Source organism: Somniosus microcephalus, chromosome 28, assembly GCF_052327205.1.
Source record: "Somniosus microcephalus isolate GS21.2 chromosome 28, FLI_Smic_1.0, whole genome shotgun sequence".
Lineage (NCBI taxonomy): Eukaryota > Metazoa > Chordata > Chondrichthyes > Squaliformes > Somniosidae > Somniosus > Somniosus microcephalus.
The window spans coordinates 13,570,078-13,584,985 of NC_141014.1; the positions used below are offsets into that span (position 1 = coordinate 13,570,078).

General features: G+C 49.6%; 1 non-coding gene across 1 annotated transcript; it reads right to left on the reverse strand.

The window, feature by feature from the left end:
- Positions 1–1,138: 1,138 nt before the first annotated feature.
- Positions 1,139–1,211, reverse strand: trnar-ucu (transfer RNA arginine (anticodon UCU)). Its single transcript has one exon. It is a non-coding gene; the product is annotated as a tRNA-Arg (tRNA).
- Between the last annotated feature and the right edge of the window lie 13,697 nt (positions 1,212–14,908).

Below are 14,908 nucleotides of genomic sequence, written 5' to 3' on the forward strand. Positions count from 1 at the left end.
TGCCCACTCAGGAATATCCTCCACCGTCAATAAGTACCATAGCTTAGACAGCAGGAGAGCAGACACCACTGTCGCTCTTCCTTGCACTTTCAACCACCTTCTTTCCCATCTTCCCAAAATCTTTTTAATTTTCATAACCTTCGGTTCCCAATTTAATCGATCCACTTCTTCCCAAAAATATATCACCCCAGATGGGACTTGAACCCACAATCCCTAGCTTAGAGAGGCCAGTACCTTATCCATTAGGCCACTGGGGCTGAATACACAATGGAACCCGCCTGAGGACAATTGACCGCTCCGAAATGTGACATCTGCCTCACAGTTTCAGAGTCTTCGAAAGTTAAGCACAGATAGGAGCTATTTTCACCCATCATATCTGTCACTGCTTGCGCCATACCAGAGCCCTCTACAACAACAACTTGCATTTATATAGCACCTTTAACCTAGTAAAATATCCCAAGGTGCTTCACAGGAGCGATTATCAAACAAAATTTGACACCGAGCCACATAAGGAGAGATTAGGTCAGGTGCCCTAAACCTTGGTCCAAGAGGAAGGTTTGGAGGAACATTTAAAGGAGGAGAGAGAGGTAGCGAGGCGGAGATGTTTAGGGAGATACCGTGCCCACTGTCCATTCCCCTACCCTGCCTGGTCTTTGCTTTCATCAGTGAGCCCTGGAACTTTGCTCAAATTTGATTCCCAATTCCTGGCCCTCTCTGCCATCAATACTACACTGCAATACTCAGCTGCTGCGACTCTGATCTTCTATTCAGTTGCTGCAGTTTGAAGGTAACTTTGTCCAGTTTGCAGCCCATCCCCCATTGCTGCTGTGTCTGTGACTGTCCCACTGGTTTATTTTGCTGCTGTCCGGGTCCTGACCAGAAATTCACTCTCCTGGGCCGACATCCATTTCTGGATCTTATGGGGGCCTCCAACTTCACCAGTGCTTTCTGCCACACAACACTTCTCCACATTAACACCTCCAGCATACCTCTCAGTTACTCTGCCCTCCCAAATCCCTTCAGAATGTCTATCAACTTGCAAACACTGCCCTGACCATCTACGAGTTTATTCTGGATGGTTGCATTGACATTCTGGGCCTTGAATGCAATTTCCATAGTGCCAATCTTAAAAGTACATCACCCCAGATGGGACTCGAACCCACAATCCCTGGCTTAGAAGGCCAGTGCCTTATCCATTCGGCCACCGGGGCTGTACGCAAAGCAATGAAAATCATGAGACTTAAAGGTCAGTTTGTGACCGCCAAATCATTATTTACAGGGCAAATTATTCTCACCGCAGACAGAAAATCTTTGATTAGGATTTAAAATGCACATTGTTGGGTGGCTACTGAATCGATTCACCCCATTCTTCCCATGTGGCCCGAATGCTACGGTAGGTAATCAATCAAACCCAAACTGCATAGCCAGAGTAAAGTTTGTACAGGACACAATTTCAAACTTTGCAGATGACACAAAACTTGGAAGTGCAGTGAACAGTGAGGAGGATAGTGATAGACTTCAAGAGGACATAGACAGGCTGGTGGAATGGGCGGACATGTGACAAATGAAATTTAACGCAGAAAACTGATACATTTTGGAAGAAGGAATGAAGAGAGGAAATATAAACTAAAGGGTACAATCCTAAAGTGCGTGCATGAACAGACAGAACTAGGGGTGTATGTACACAACTCATTGAAGGAGACAGGGCAGGTTGAGAAAGCAGTTAAAAAAGCTTACGGGATCCTGGGCTTCATGAATAGAGTTGTAGAGTCATAGGCCTAGAAATTCGGTTGTTTGCGCCAGCGGTTAGCGCCTTAAGAGACCGAGAATTGGAGCGTTGACTAATGTTGGGGCGGGCGCAATGAAGATAGCGACAACTCCCATATTGCCGATACATTTAACGCCTGCGCTAAGTTTTTGCGCGCGCCCACTAGCGCAAGCACATAATGACGGCATTTCATCGTGCAACGTCTTTTAGGGGCGCCTGAGCAGATATTGGGTGGCGCCCGGAGCCTTAATGCCTAGCGCTATTAGTGACAGTTCGAGGGAGCGTTAGCAGGCCCTTCTCGGAGTCGGGGGGCGCTATTTAAAGGGGACAGCTCTAGTATAGAAGCTTCAGCCACTTGGCCTGTTCATTGCAATCGTTGGTGGAGAGAGTTAGGGAGCTACTGTGGAGCAGAGTTTTTGGATTTTAGCATTACAGTACTTGGGACCCTCAAACCTGTCTGGAGCAGTTGGAGCACTAGACCTAACAGCCTTCTGACCAACTGGCATCGGAATGGGAGATGCTTTGGAGGGCGACGGGCTCCAGGCCGAACACTATGAAGGGGCAGAAAGACGGCGGGAGAGAGGGCCGGGATTGGCCAGAAGGAGGAGGGGCAATGGAGGTTGCCCAATCCGAGGGTATGCTGCGAGGGTCTTTAGGGGTCATACCTTGACATGTCGGAGGAGCAGTGTGTGCGAAGGCTCCGAATCGGGATGGACGTTGTTACTGAGCTGTGCCACCTGCTTACTGAGGACCTGCAGCCGCGTCAATGGTGCATGACCTCTCTGTCGGTGGCCGCTAAACTGACTGTTGGCCTCAATTTTTATGGCAACGGATCCTTTCAGTGAGCCATTGGGGACATTGCGAATATCTCCCAGGCTGCAGTCCACTGCTGCATCCGGCAAGTTACAGCTGCCCTTTATAGGAGAAGGCGTCAATTCATCACCTTCCCTCTGACCCTGGAGAAGCAGGCGGAGGAGGAGGAGGAGGAGGAGCATGCGGATGAGGAGGAGGAGGAGCAGGAGGAGGAAGATGGAAGGGCTCCTGAAAGTGGAAGGGCCATCCGTCACTGGCTCATGAGGAGTCGTCTCGAGGCCCCTCTGGCGGAATGATGAGTGTCCTAACTGCTGCGCACTTTGGATGTTTGAAAGCATCTGAAGGCCAGCATCACTGTAATTATTCACGTACACCATAGCACATTTAAACTTCTCTTTATTGGCACAAAAGTCTTTCATTACAGCAAAACAACGTCATGTCAACAGAAACCATAACAAACAAAATAACACTAAACTCTTCGGCAAAGCCGCAAAACTGAACAAACTATTTCCAACAATTCCAACAGGTGAGGGTCTCCTTGAGTTTGGCCAAAGAAATGTCTCAGGACCTCCCTCTACTGCTGGCCGCTTGATGGAAAACGACTTCTCTTTCGCGCTCGGACCCTTCCCACCCTGCTGCTCCTACGTAATTGAACCCCAGTGGCGGGTATTATGTCCATGTATAATTGAGACACGGACTGCAGGAGTTGATTATAACAAGTCCTTACTGAATGGAGACAACCTGGAAACTGAAACTACAGAAGCCTGCTAGGGCCTTTTATACAGGGGTGGTCACTGCCGGTACTGCAGTCTGAGACCAGTTATTCCCTTAAAGGTACATACACAACAATTCCTCCCCTTTAAGATAAACAGTACATAACATTCATTTAACAACTAAATAATAACTAATTACAATTACGGTTGCTAGATACATTGGTTGAAGTTAAGCAATTATAAGTTCAGTCTTTGAGGAGGCTTCCTGATTCTGTCTGGATAACGCCTCTTTGGGATATCAGGTTCTTCTGGCAAGGTTGAGTCGGGATCAATGTCGTTGTTTGGTTCGTCTGCTTCCAATATCACCGATTCTGCGGTAGATGCAATTGGTACTTCGGTTTCATCGCCAGGTGTATCAGATCGTGGCGTGGGGTTGGCGTTTTCCAGTGACTCTAGAACCTGGTCAGCATGGCGTCTTACAATGCTCTCTCCAACGTCCACGGTATACATTAGAGGTCCTTGCCGTGTACAGATCGTTCCTGGCTGCCATTTCTCTGTGCGGTAGTCCTGGGCCAAAACTGGTTGACCTATCTTAAAATTCCTGTTCGGCCTTTCATTCATATTCTGAAACTTCCTGTTCTCCACATCTCTTCTGACGTTTGGCTTAACCAAATCCAAGCGGCATCGTAGTCTTCGATTGAAGAACATCATGGCTGGAGTTTGGTTGGTAACCGCATGTGTCGCATTCCAGTAGGCAAACAAGAAGTTATCCACCTTGTGTTGTAGGGGTATATCTTCATTACACATTGCCTTGATAGCCTTCTTGAATGTTTGAAGAACCTCTCGGCCAATCCATTAGTGGCTGGATGATATGGGGCGGATGTGTAATGCTTAACACCATTGTTCTTTAAGAACCTCCGGAACTCTTCAGACACAAACTGTGGTCCATTGTCAGAGCAAATCTGTTCAGGCAGCCCATTCCTGGCGAATATGGTTCGTAAGACTGTGATAGTTTTTTCTGTGGTGGTTGATGATATTTTTATTACCTCTGGCCACTTTGAATGTGCATCCACCGCAATTAAAAACATCGAGTCCATAAAGGGACCAGCAAAATCAATGTGCACCCTTTGCCATGGAGATGAGGGCCACTCCCATGGATGTAGAGGGGCTTGTGGTGGGGCGTTTTGGACCTTCTGGCATCCTGTACAGCTCTTGGTCATCTCTTCGATTTCTCTATTGATTCCCGGCCACCACACAAATGCTCTGGCTAACTTCTTCATTTATACCCCTCCCAGATGACCCTCATGAAGCTCATTGAGCACTCTATCCTTCAATTTGGGTGGAATTACTACTCTGGATCCACACATCAAGGTTCCTCTGCACACTGACAGCTGTTCTCTTCTCGGCGAGAATGCTGGCAGCAGTGGTTCGCCATGTGCTGGCCATCCCTTCACCGTTAAATCATAGACCCAGGAGAGTGTCGGGCCATTTTGTGTTTCCTGTTCTATGTTTGCATTCGTCACAGGGAGACATTCGACTATAGTCGAGTGGAATAACTCCACTGGATCCACTGCCAGTTCTTCTTCCACCGTCGGCAACGGTAGGCGCGACAATCCATCAGCATTCCCATGCTGTTTAGTTCCTTTGTACTCGATGTGATATTGGTGTGCCCCTAGGAAAAGGGACCACCTCTGTAGTTGTTGTGCCGTCATTATCGGTACGCCCTTCTGAGGGTTGAAAATGGAGACGAGAGGTTGATGATCAGTTAGTAGAGTAAATTTCTGACCGTGCAGGTAGTGATTGAACTTCTTCACCCCCCACACCAGGCTGAGGGCCTCTCTGTCAATCTGGGCGTAGTTACGCTCGCCTGAAGTTAACAAGCGTGACGCAAAAGCTATCGGCCTCTCTGAACCATCAAGGAATTTATGTGACAGTACCGCCCCAATGCCGTAGGGAGACGCATCACACGCCAGCCTTATCGGTAGTGATGGGTTGTAGTGAGCCAATACTTCTCTTGAAGTGATTAGGTCCTTACTCTTCTGAAAGGCCCGCTTACATTCATCGCTCCATTTCCATGCTACTCCCGTTCATAGTAGGGCGTTCAGTGGATGCAGAATTGTGGACAAATTCGGCAAAAACTTATGGTAGTAATTCACCAATCCGAGGAATGACCTCAGTTGCGACACATTTTCAGGTGCTGAAGCCTTAAATACCGCTTCAATTTTGTCAGGGGACTTATGCAACCCCTCTTCATCAATCACGTGGCCACAATACGATATCTGCTTCTTAAAAAACTCGCACTTAGGGCGATTGGCTCGTAGCCCATGTTCCCGTAGTCTAGTGAGCACCTGCTCTAGGTTGGCAAGGTGTTCACTGTCATCTTCACCTGTCAGTAGGATGTCGTCCAAGTAACACTGAGTCCCCGGAATCCCTTGCAGGACTTGTTCCATCGCTCTTTGCCATATCACCGGAGCTGATGCTACTCCGAATACCAGTCGATTATACTGGCAAAGACCTTTGTGAGTATTTATCGTGAGATACTTCCTAGAGGATTCTTCAACCTCCATCTGCAAATATGCTTGTGCTAGGTCAATTTTTGTAAAACGCTTCCCTCCAGATAGTGAGGCGAAGATATCTTCTATCCTTGGAAGAGGATATTGTACTGTGTGAAGGACTGGGTTCATCGTCACCTTGAAGTCCCCACAGATGCGAACCTTCCTTGGCTCCTCAGACTTATTGTTTAACGTTTTCTTCATGACAGGAACGATGGGTGTCGCCCACTCGCTCCAGTCTACCTTAGATAACACGCCTGCCTTCTCCAGATTCTCCAGCTCTGCCTCGATGGCTGGGCGAATTGCATATGGTACCGGTCTTGCTTTGAAAAACTTGGGAATTGCATTCTCCTCTATTTTTATCGAGGCAGTTACGCCTTTAAGAGTGCCCAGTTCTTGTTGAACTACCTCTTTGGCGTCAGCTAAGACTGTTGACAATCGTCCAGGAGTGACGTCGTCATCCTTTTTACCAGCCACCGTCAGTGCCTGAATGGAGTGCCAGTCTAAACTTATCTTTCTGATCCATTCACGTCCCAATAACGGTGGTCCACCATCTTGCAGAATGTAGAGATACAATTTCCGTATTTTCTTGCCGTTGTACTCGACAGGCACCCTTATTTTTCCTCTGGGGTATACTTTTTGCCCCGTATACGTCCTCAAGACAATGGATGTCTCTCTCAAGGGTATGTGTGAGAATAGCCACTCGTATTCTCGTCGATTCATGATGGTTAGAGCTGATCCTGTATCCAATTCCATTTGGACTTGGGACCCTGCTATCGTGAGGGTGACCCAAATGGTTCGGTGATCCTCTTTTGCGATTACGTTGTGAAGTTTGAGGCAGCTTAGTCTCTTGTTCCCGGATTCACTATCGCTCATCTGGTCTTCGGAACTACTGTCCGTCATCTTTTGTACTTTCCTGTACGGTTCCTTAGTAGCCTTTTTGTTGTCGTTAGTCTTCTTCCCAGACCTGCAAACTCGTGCAATGTGTCCCATCTTTCCGCATTGCCTGCATATTTTGTCCTTGGACCAGCAGTCCTTCTGGTCATGGTTTGTTCTGCCGCAGCGATAACATTTTGCAAATCCCCGTGTCATTTCTTGGGTGCCGTATTCCTGTGGCTTTTGTTGTATTTCCGCAGCTCCCCTTGCTGCTGCTTCGTATGATACTGCCACGCTGAAAGCCTTATCTAGCGTCAGCTCTTTCTCTGAGAGTAACCTCTTCTGGGTTCCTTCACTCAGGAGTCCACAGACAAATTTGTCCCGTAAGGTATCTGCCAGTCCTGCTCCGAACTGGCAGTGCTTTGATAGCTTGCGTAGTTCCGTAAGGTAATCAGCATTGCTCTAATTTTTCTGCTGATTTCTCCTGTGGAATTTAAATCTTTCTGCTATCAGCAGCGGTGTAGGATTTAGGTGTTCCTGTAGGATAGCAACAATTTCGTTAAAACTCTTCGCCTTCGGTTTGGCTGGAGTAATCAGGTTCTGCAATAGGCCGTACGTTCTTGCGCCCATTAAATTTAGCAATACCGATGCCTTTTTCTCATCGGTTATTTCGTTTGCCTCGCAATATACCTCGACTCTTTCCACATACGTGGTCCAGTTTTCTATTGCATTATCGAAGGCAGTGATATCGCCAGTATTTGGCATCTTGAAAATCTAAGATGGCGCCTCCCGCGCTTTGCCTTCGTCCCCGATGGATCAAAATGGCGCCTCCCATGCTTTTCCTTCTTCCCCGCCGAGTTAAGATGGCGCCTCCCACGCTTTCCCGCCGCTGCCGCTGCTGCCATCGCCGCTCTCCGCGGTATTTTTATTTTTCTATCGCGCTTCAATATTTGCTCCGTTAATTGAAGAACCGTTCCCGTCGTGGAGCGGACCCTCTGGGACACTTCCCTCCCTCTTCTTAGGTCCGAACGCTGCCCGGCTGCGAAGCACCGGCCACGCCCTGTGTGCTCCACCCTCTCTCTCTCTCTTTGCTTCCCGACTCGCTGCCCGGCCCCGTTGCAGAGCCACCCGATCGAGCTCTAGCCCGCCGCAGCCCAGGAAGGATCAGTGCACTACCTGCCACCAGCCCGATTAGCTGGGAAACCACAGACTGGAGACCAAGCCTGGCTCTCGACAGTCTCTCCTGCACTTTTCAATTCGATGATTTGGAGGGCGGTTGCCCACGGTCGACGCCCGTTTCTCGAGTTTCTTTGGATTATTTTTTTTTCTTTCTTCTGGCTTCGACCTTCAATAATGTCGTCTGAGGTGCTGCCGAGTTAAAGGTAAGTTCGTTTCTTACTCGTCGCCAGTAATATGTCCGTGTATAATTGAGACACAGACTGCAGGAGTTGATTATAACAAGCCTTTACTGAATGGAGACAACCTGGAAACTGAAACTACAGAAGCCTGCTAGGGCCTTTTATACAGGGGTGGTCACTGCCGGTACTGCAGTCTGAGACCAGTTATTCCCTTAAAGGTACATACACAACAGCGGGGTGAAGGCTGGGGGATGCCTGCTGACTGTCTGGAAGCACAGAAGCCCCTGAGGGACGGCCTGGCCGACCTCTGGGCTTGGAGGGTGCGGACGCAGGATGCTTGATCTGAGCATGGCTGGAAGCAGTGTGCACTGCAGGTGGTGGCAGCTGCACTGCAGACGTGCCAGCGCTGGCATGTGGAATGGTCACCTGCCGAGAGAGGACACCTGCACCATTGTCGGACAACACACTGGCTCTCTGAGGGGACCGGCTCGGCTCATCCGCCACAATCGCATGCTCCACTGATTCCTGGCCTTGTATGGGACTGGAAGGGCCCGGGGTGATCCTAGCTGATGCAGATAGGGTGGCTGCAGTGAGAGTTCGCGTTGCCTCAATCTGGGTGTGGACGAGGCCGGCAAGTGACTGCGTGGCAGCAGTGAGGACCTGTGAGCCAGGTGCCAGTGCTTCGAAGAAGCCCTGGGCAGTTCTTTCCATTGCTTCGGACAAGGCCGGTGCTGACCGCTCCACTGCCTCGGACAAGCCCTGGACAGACCTTTCCAGGGATTGTCCGAAGCCCTCGACAGTCCTTTCCATAGCGGCCTCGAAGCCCTGGACAGTCCTCTCCATTGTTGGTGCAAAGCCCTCGACAGACCTCTCCATTGTTGCCCCAAAGCCCTGTAGAGTCCTGTCCATTGTTGCCCCGAAGCCCTGGAGAGTCCTCTCCATTGTTGCCCCGAAGTCCAACACACTCTTTGCCAGTGAATCTATTGATTGAGGCATCCTCCCCACTGCAGCCATCAGCTCAGTGTGCCTGAGCCGGGCCTGGGTGCTCATTTCAGCCAGGCGACGCACCTCCTCTGCACTCTGTGCAGCAGTCATCACTACCTGCCTTGCCCTCCGGGGAGACGGTGGCCGAACTTGCCTACCCCCCTTGCGTTGCTGCATGCCGCTTGGTCCGGCAACTACCTGATCATCAGAGCCCCCCCCCTCCCCTCCAGGGAACTACTATCCCCAGTCTGTACATGTGTATGCTCCTCTGAGATTGGAGCGGATGATCCGGCTTCCTCCTGATCCTCAACTCTGGAGGCACTGGCAATGGCAGCTTCAGGGCGTGGAGCCCCAGTTGGTGATGCATCATCTGAAAGCAGGGAGGTGGAAGAGTGGCTTTAGCAAAAGGACAGGTTGGCGGAAAGGCATGGCAGATTGCGGCACACTGAGGAAGCATGCTGGCGGGGAGACCAAGTGGAAGGAGACAGTTGCAAAAGGTGAGAGCCTTACCCTCGCTGTCGAGAATGGGGTCGGCAGCTGCAGTGGTAACAGGACCAGACAGACGTCCTCCAAGAATCTGGTGCACTCTCTCCTCGAGATCCGTGAGAGTGACCACTTGTGGAGGTCCGCCACCGGTTCGACGCTGCTCCCTCCGCATCGTCGCCAGCTTGGACTGCAGGGGAAAGAAGGGGAAGTTCTGTAACATGATGCCTTGAGAGATCATCTGATGCCCCCCATGGTGCAAGAGCCCTTACATGATGCCTTGAGAGATCATCTGATGCCCCCCATGGTGCAAGAGCCCTTACATGATGCCTTGAGAGATCATCTCATGCCCCCCACGGTGCAAGGGCCCTTACATGTGGCCTTGAGAGATCATCTCATGCCCCCCATGTTGCAAGAGCCCTTACATGTGGTCTTGAGAGAAATGTCCATGTGTGTGCCCAGAAAGGGCCATGGGTGCTTGCTGACAGATGGCCATTGGGGCATCATGGCAACAGGGTCCTCGAAGTTAGGTGCAGATGGAGGGAATCAGAAGTTTGCATAGCCAACACTCACCCTAACGACCCGAGTGAGGTCGTTGAATTTCTTCCTGCACTGAACAGGGGTCCTGGTCGCCAAGCTGTTGGAGTTGACCCTCTGAGAAACCTCCCTCCAAGATCGCCGGTAAGCCTTTTGATTCGGCCTCTTGCCATTGTCAGGATACAGAGCATCTCGACGGCGCTCAACTGCAGACACCAAGTGGTCCAGGGCCTCAGTGCTGAAGCGCTCTGCTCTCTGTCTCACCTTCTCCATCCTCACCAAGTTTGTTGCGCCAGAGAAGGGCGAGTGCCGATTCTGAGGCCTACAGGGCATTGAGTGTAGCAGCTCAGGCTGACTGACCCACCCCTTTAAGAGCCGGCCGGCGCCTGGAAGTCTCGTGGTTTCCTGTAATTGAGATCACCTGCGCTGCGCCCGTCCGCGACGATATTGGGTAGCGCCTGAACTTTTGCGCCTTAGGAGCCCCGTGCAACGTCTGAGTTAGCGCCTCAATCCCCTTTGGGGGCGATGCAACCCAATATCTCGCCAGGCAGCGATAAGTTTCGTCTGGCTATAAACTTTGCGCAGCGCCAGTTCTAACGCCTCAAGCGGGGCTATACCCAATTTCTAGGCCTTAGAGTCATAACGGCACAGAGGGAGGCCATTCAGCCCATCCAGTCCGTGCCGGCTCTCTTTAGAGCAATCCAGCCAGTCCCATTCCCCCGCTTTATTCCCATAGCCCTGCAAGTTTATTTCCCTCAAGTGCCTATCCAGCCTCCCCTTGAAAACATTGAGTGTCTCCACTTCCGCCACTTCCGTCAGCAGTGAGTTCCAGATCATCACCATTCACTGTGTAAAAAAGTTTTGTCTCACATCCCCCCGTATCTCTTGCCCAATTCCTTAATTCTGTGTCCCCTAGTCCTTGTGCCATCAACTAGTGGGAAGAGCCTTTCCCCGTCTAGCCTATCCAAACCCGTCATAATCTTGTACACCTCTATCAAATCACCCCTCAACCTCCTTTGCTCTAATGAAAACAAATCCAGCTTCTCCAACCTGTCCTTATAGCTAAGATCCCCCATCCACGGAACCATTCTGGTAAATCTCCTCTGCACCCTCTCAAGGGCCTTCACACCCTTCCTAAATTGTGGTGACCAGAACTGGATGCAATACTCCAGTTGTGGTCCAACCAGCGCTTTATAAAGGTTCAGCATAACTTCTCTACTTTTGTACTTAAAACCTAAAACCTCTATTTATGAAGCCCAAGATCCCATATGCTTTGTTAACCACTCTCTCAATATGTCCTGCCACCGAGGTATAGAGTAGAAAATCGTGGAAATTATGATGAACCTTTATAAAACACTGGTTCGACCTCAACTAGAGTATTGTGTCCAATTATGAGCACCGCACTTTAGGAAGGATGTGAAGGCCTTCGAGAGAGTGCAGAAAAGATTTACGAGAATGATTCCAGGGATGAGGGACTTTAGTTACGTGGATAGACTGGAGAAGCTGGGGTTGTTCTCCTTAGAGCAGAGAGGATTGAGAGTAGATTTGAGAGAGGTGTTCAAAATCATGAGGGGTCTGGACAGAGTAGATAGAGAGAAACTGTTCCTATTGGCGGAAGGGTCGACAACCAGAGGACAAATTTAAGATGATTGGCGGAACAACCAAAGGCGACGTGTGGAAAAACTTTTTTACTCAGCGAGTGGTTAGGATCTGGAATGCACTGCCTGGAAGGCTGGTGGAGGCAGATTCAATCACGGCTTTCAAAGGGGAATTGGATAAGTACCTGCAGGAAAAACATTTGCAGGGCTACGGGGAAGGGGCAGGGACAGTGGGACTAGCTGAAGTGGTATTGCAGAGAGCCGGCACGGGCTCGACGGACCGAATGGCCTCCTTCTGTGCTGTAACCATTCTATGATAAGCTTTGGGTCACCTATCCTAGTATCTATTTATGTGGCTCGGTGTCGAATTCTCTTTGATAATCGCTCCTGTGAGCCCCTTGGGATGTTTTACTGCTTTACCGACGCTATATAAATGCAAGTTGTTGCTGCAGATGGCTCTGGCACGGCATGTGAGCAGCGGCAGATATGATGGGTGAAAATAGCTTCCCTCAGTGCTTAACTTTCCAGGATTTGGGAAATGTTGGGAATTTCAGAGCGGTCAATTGTCCTCAGGTGGGGTGCTGTTTGTATTTAGCCCCAGTGGCCTAATGGATAAGGCACTGGCCTCCTAAGCCAGGGATTATGTGTTTGAGTCTCATCTGGGGTGTGTAATGATATCAGCAAATAGTGATGTTATTTGCCTGTTTGATTATGATGCCCTACCAGCATGTTTGCATGTATTGATTACTTATGCCTGACCAGCAGAGCTCATGTGACAGAGACAAGCAGTTTGGTTTAGTTTCAGTTTCGTTCTAGATGCATCACTAGCATGATGTCTCCTGTAAATGCTGTATAAAGAGTTGAACAGACTTTAGATTAAAAGACATTCTCTTTCATAAATGTCTCGTCATTGAACCCACAAAGAAATCAATACAGGGTGATGCGTTTTTAATGATTGACACTATGGCGGATTAGACGGGGCAAGTGGTGGAAAGTACAGCCAGGCGGAGAGGCTGCATTAATTGTAACTTGTGAGCCAAGTTTCCGTCAAGGCTGTGATGTCAATGCAACCATCCGCAATAAGCTCAAGGGTGGTAAGGGCCTTGTGGACAAGTGTATTGACAATTCGAGGAAGCGGGAGTAGGGATTTGGGAGGGCCGAGTGACCAAGAGTGTTTATGGAGGTATTTCCGTGGAAATTTCCAGGGCTGACTGACGTAAGCAAAGAGGTGGATGGTCAGTGGGCCCAGGTAACTTTAAACTTGTAGCTTGGGCTAGAATGCAACCACACAGGATCATACCTATCAGCCAAAGTCCCAGACTCCTCCATCACCATCCCTGGGTATGTCCCGTCCCACAAGCAGGACAGACCCAGCAGAGGTGGCGGCCCAGTGGTACACAGACAGGAGGGAGTGGCCCTGGGAGTCCTCAACGCTGACTCCTGACCCCATGAACTCTCATGCCATCAGGTGGACTTCAATGTCCATCACCATAAGAACATAAGAAGTAGGAGCAGGAGTCGACCATACAGCCCTTCGCGCCTGCTCCGCCATTCAATAAGATCACGACTGATCTTCGACCTCAACTCCACTTTCCTGCCCGACCCCATGTCCCTTGTTCCCCCTACAGTCCAAATATCTATCTATCTCAGCCTTGAATATATTCCACGACTCAGCATCCACAGCCCTTTCGGGTGGAGAATTCCAAAGATTCACAGCCGTCTGAGTGAAGAAATTCCTCCTCATCTCAGTCTTAAATGCACGACCCCTTATCCTGAGACTGTGACCCCTGGTTCTAGACACTCAAGCCAGGGGAAACAACCTCTCAGCATCCAGCCTGTCAATCCCACTCTGAATCTTATATGCTTCATTCTTCTGAACTCCAGAGAGTATCGGCCCATTCTACACAATACAATACAATACAATACAAATCGCTTTATTGGCATGATAAGGTACATCTTATGTTGCCAAAGCATCAAAATACATTTATGGTTGAACACATAAACGCGGTTCCATTCATACAGTGAAAAACAGGTATATCCCTGAGTTTATAAATATATTTTCGCCTTGTTTATATATACTCTTGTCTTAGTTTACTGGTTGTCCCTCTGTTCATGGCAAGCTGTAACATAGTGTGCCGCCAGTGTTACACAGCTTCTCTCCTCCCCCAGTAGGAATGGGAGTTTTTGGTTGTCAGTCAGATTTCTGAATTCAGGGCATATTTGTGAGAATTTTTGATAGAAATTCTCTCTGATGCCCTGATATTTTCCACAGGCTGTGAGGAAGTGCATCTCTGTCTCAACTACTCCCTGACTGCAGTGAGAGTCTCTCATTATAGGACAGCCCTCTCATCCCAGGAATCAATCTAGTGAACCTTCATTGCACCGCCTCTAAGGCATGTATGTCCTTTCTCTGATAAGGAGACTAAAACTGTGCGCAGTACTCCAGGTGTGGTCTCACCAAAGCCCTGTACAATTGTAGTAAGACTTCCTTACTCCTGTGCTCCAACACCCTTGCAATAAAGGCCAACATGCCATTTGCCTTCCTAATTGCTTGCTGTACCTGCATGCTAACTCTCTGTGTTTCCTGTACGAGGACACCTAAATCTCTCTGAACACCAACATTTAATAGTTTCTCTCCATTTAAAAAATATTCTGCTTTTCTATTCTTCCTAACAAAGTGAATAACCTCACCTTTCCTCACATTATTCTCTATCTCCCTCCTTATTGCCCACTCACTTAATCTGTCTAGATCCCTTTGCAGGCTCTTTGGCCTAGAAATTCAGTTGGGCGCGCCAGCCGTTAGCGCCTTAGGAGGAGTAGATCTCGAGCGCTAGGTGCTTCGCGCCCGGGCGCAGCGCGATCTGTGCCTCGCCCCAACTTCAGTACACATTTAGCGCCGGCGCAAAGTCTTAGCGCACACCCTGCTGCGCGCGCAGATCATGACGTCATTTCGTCGTGCAACGCCCTTTGTGCGCCCCGAACCGGAACTTCACTCGCGCCGGCCCATTGTGCGCCGGGCGGCCCTAACGACTGTGAAGTGGAACGGTACACAGCCGAGGCGGGCCGCAGGGAGCGCTAATTAAAGGGCACTTACCCTGCACTATAAAGGCCAGCCATTTTGCAGCATTCACTCTTGTGCAACGGTTTTTTGGAGAGAGACCAAGGAGGAGAGCTTACTGGTTTGGACCAACACTAGGACAGGTATTTTTGGCTCAGGCCAGAGCTT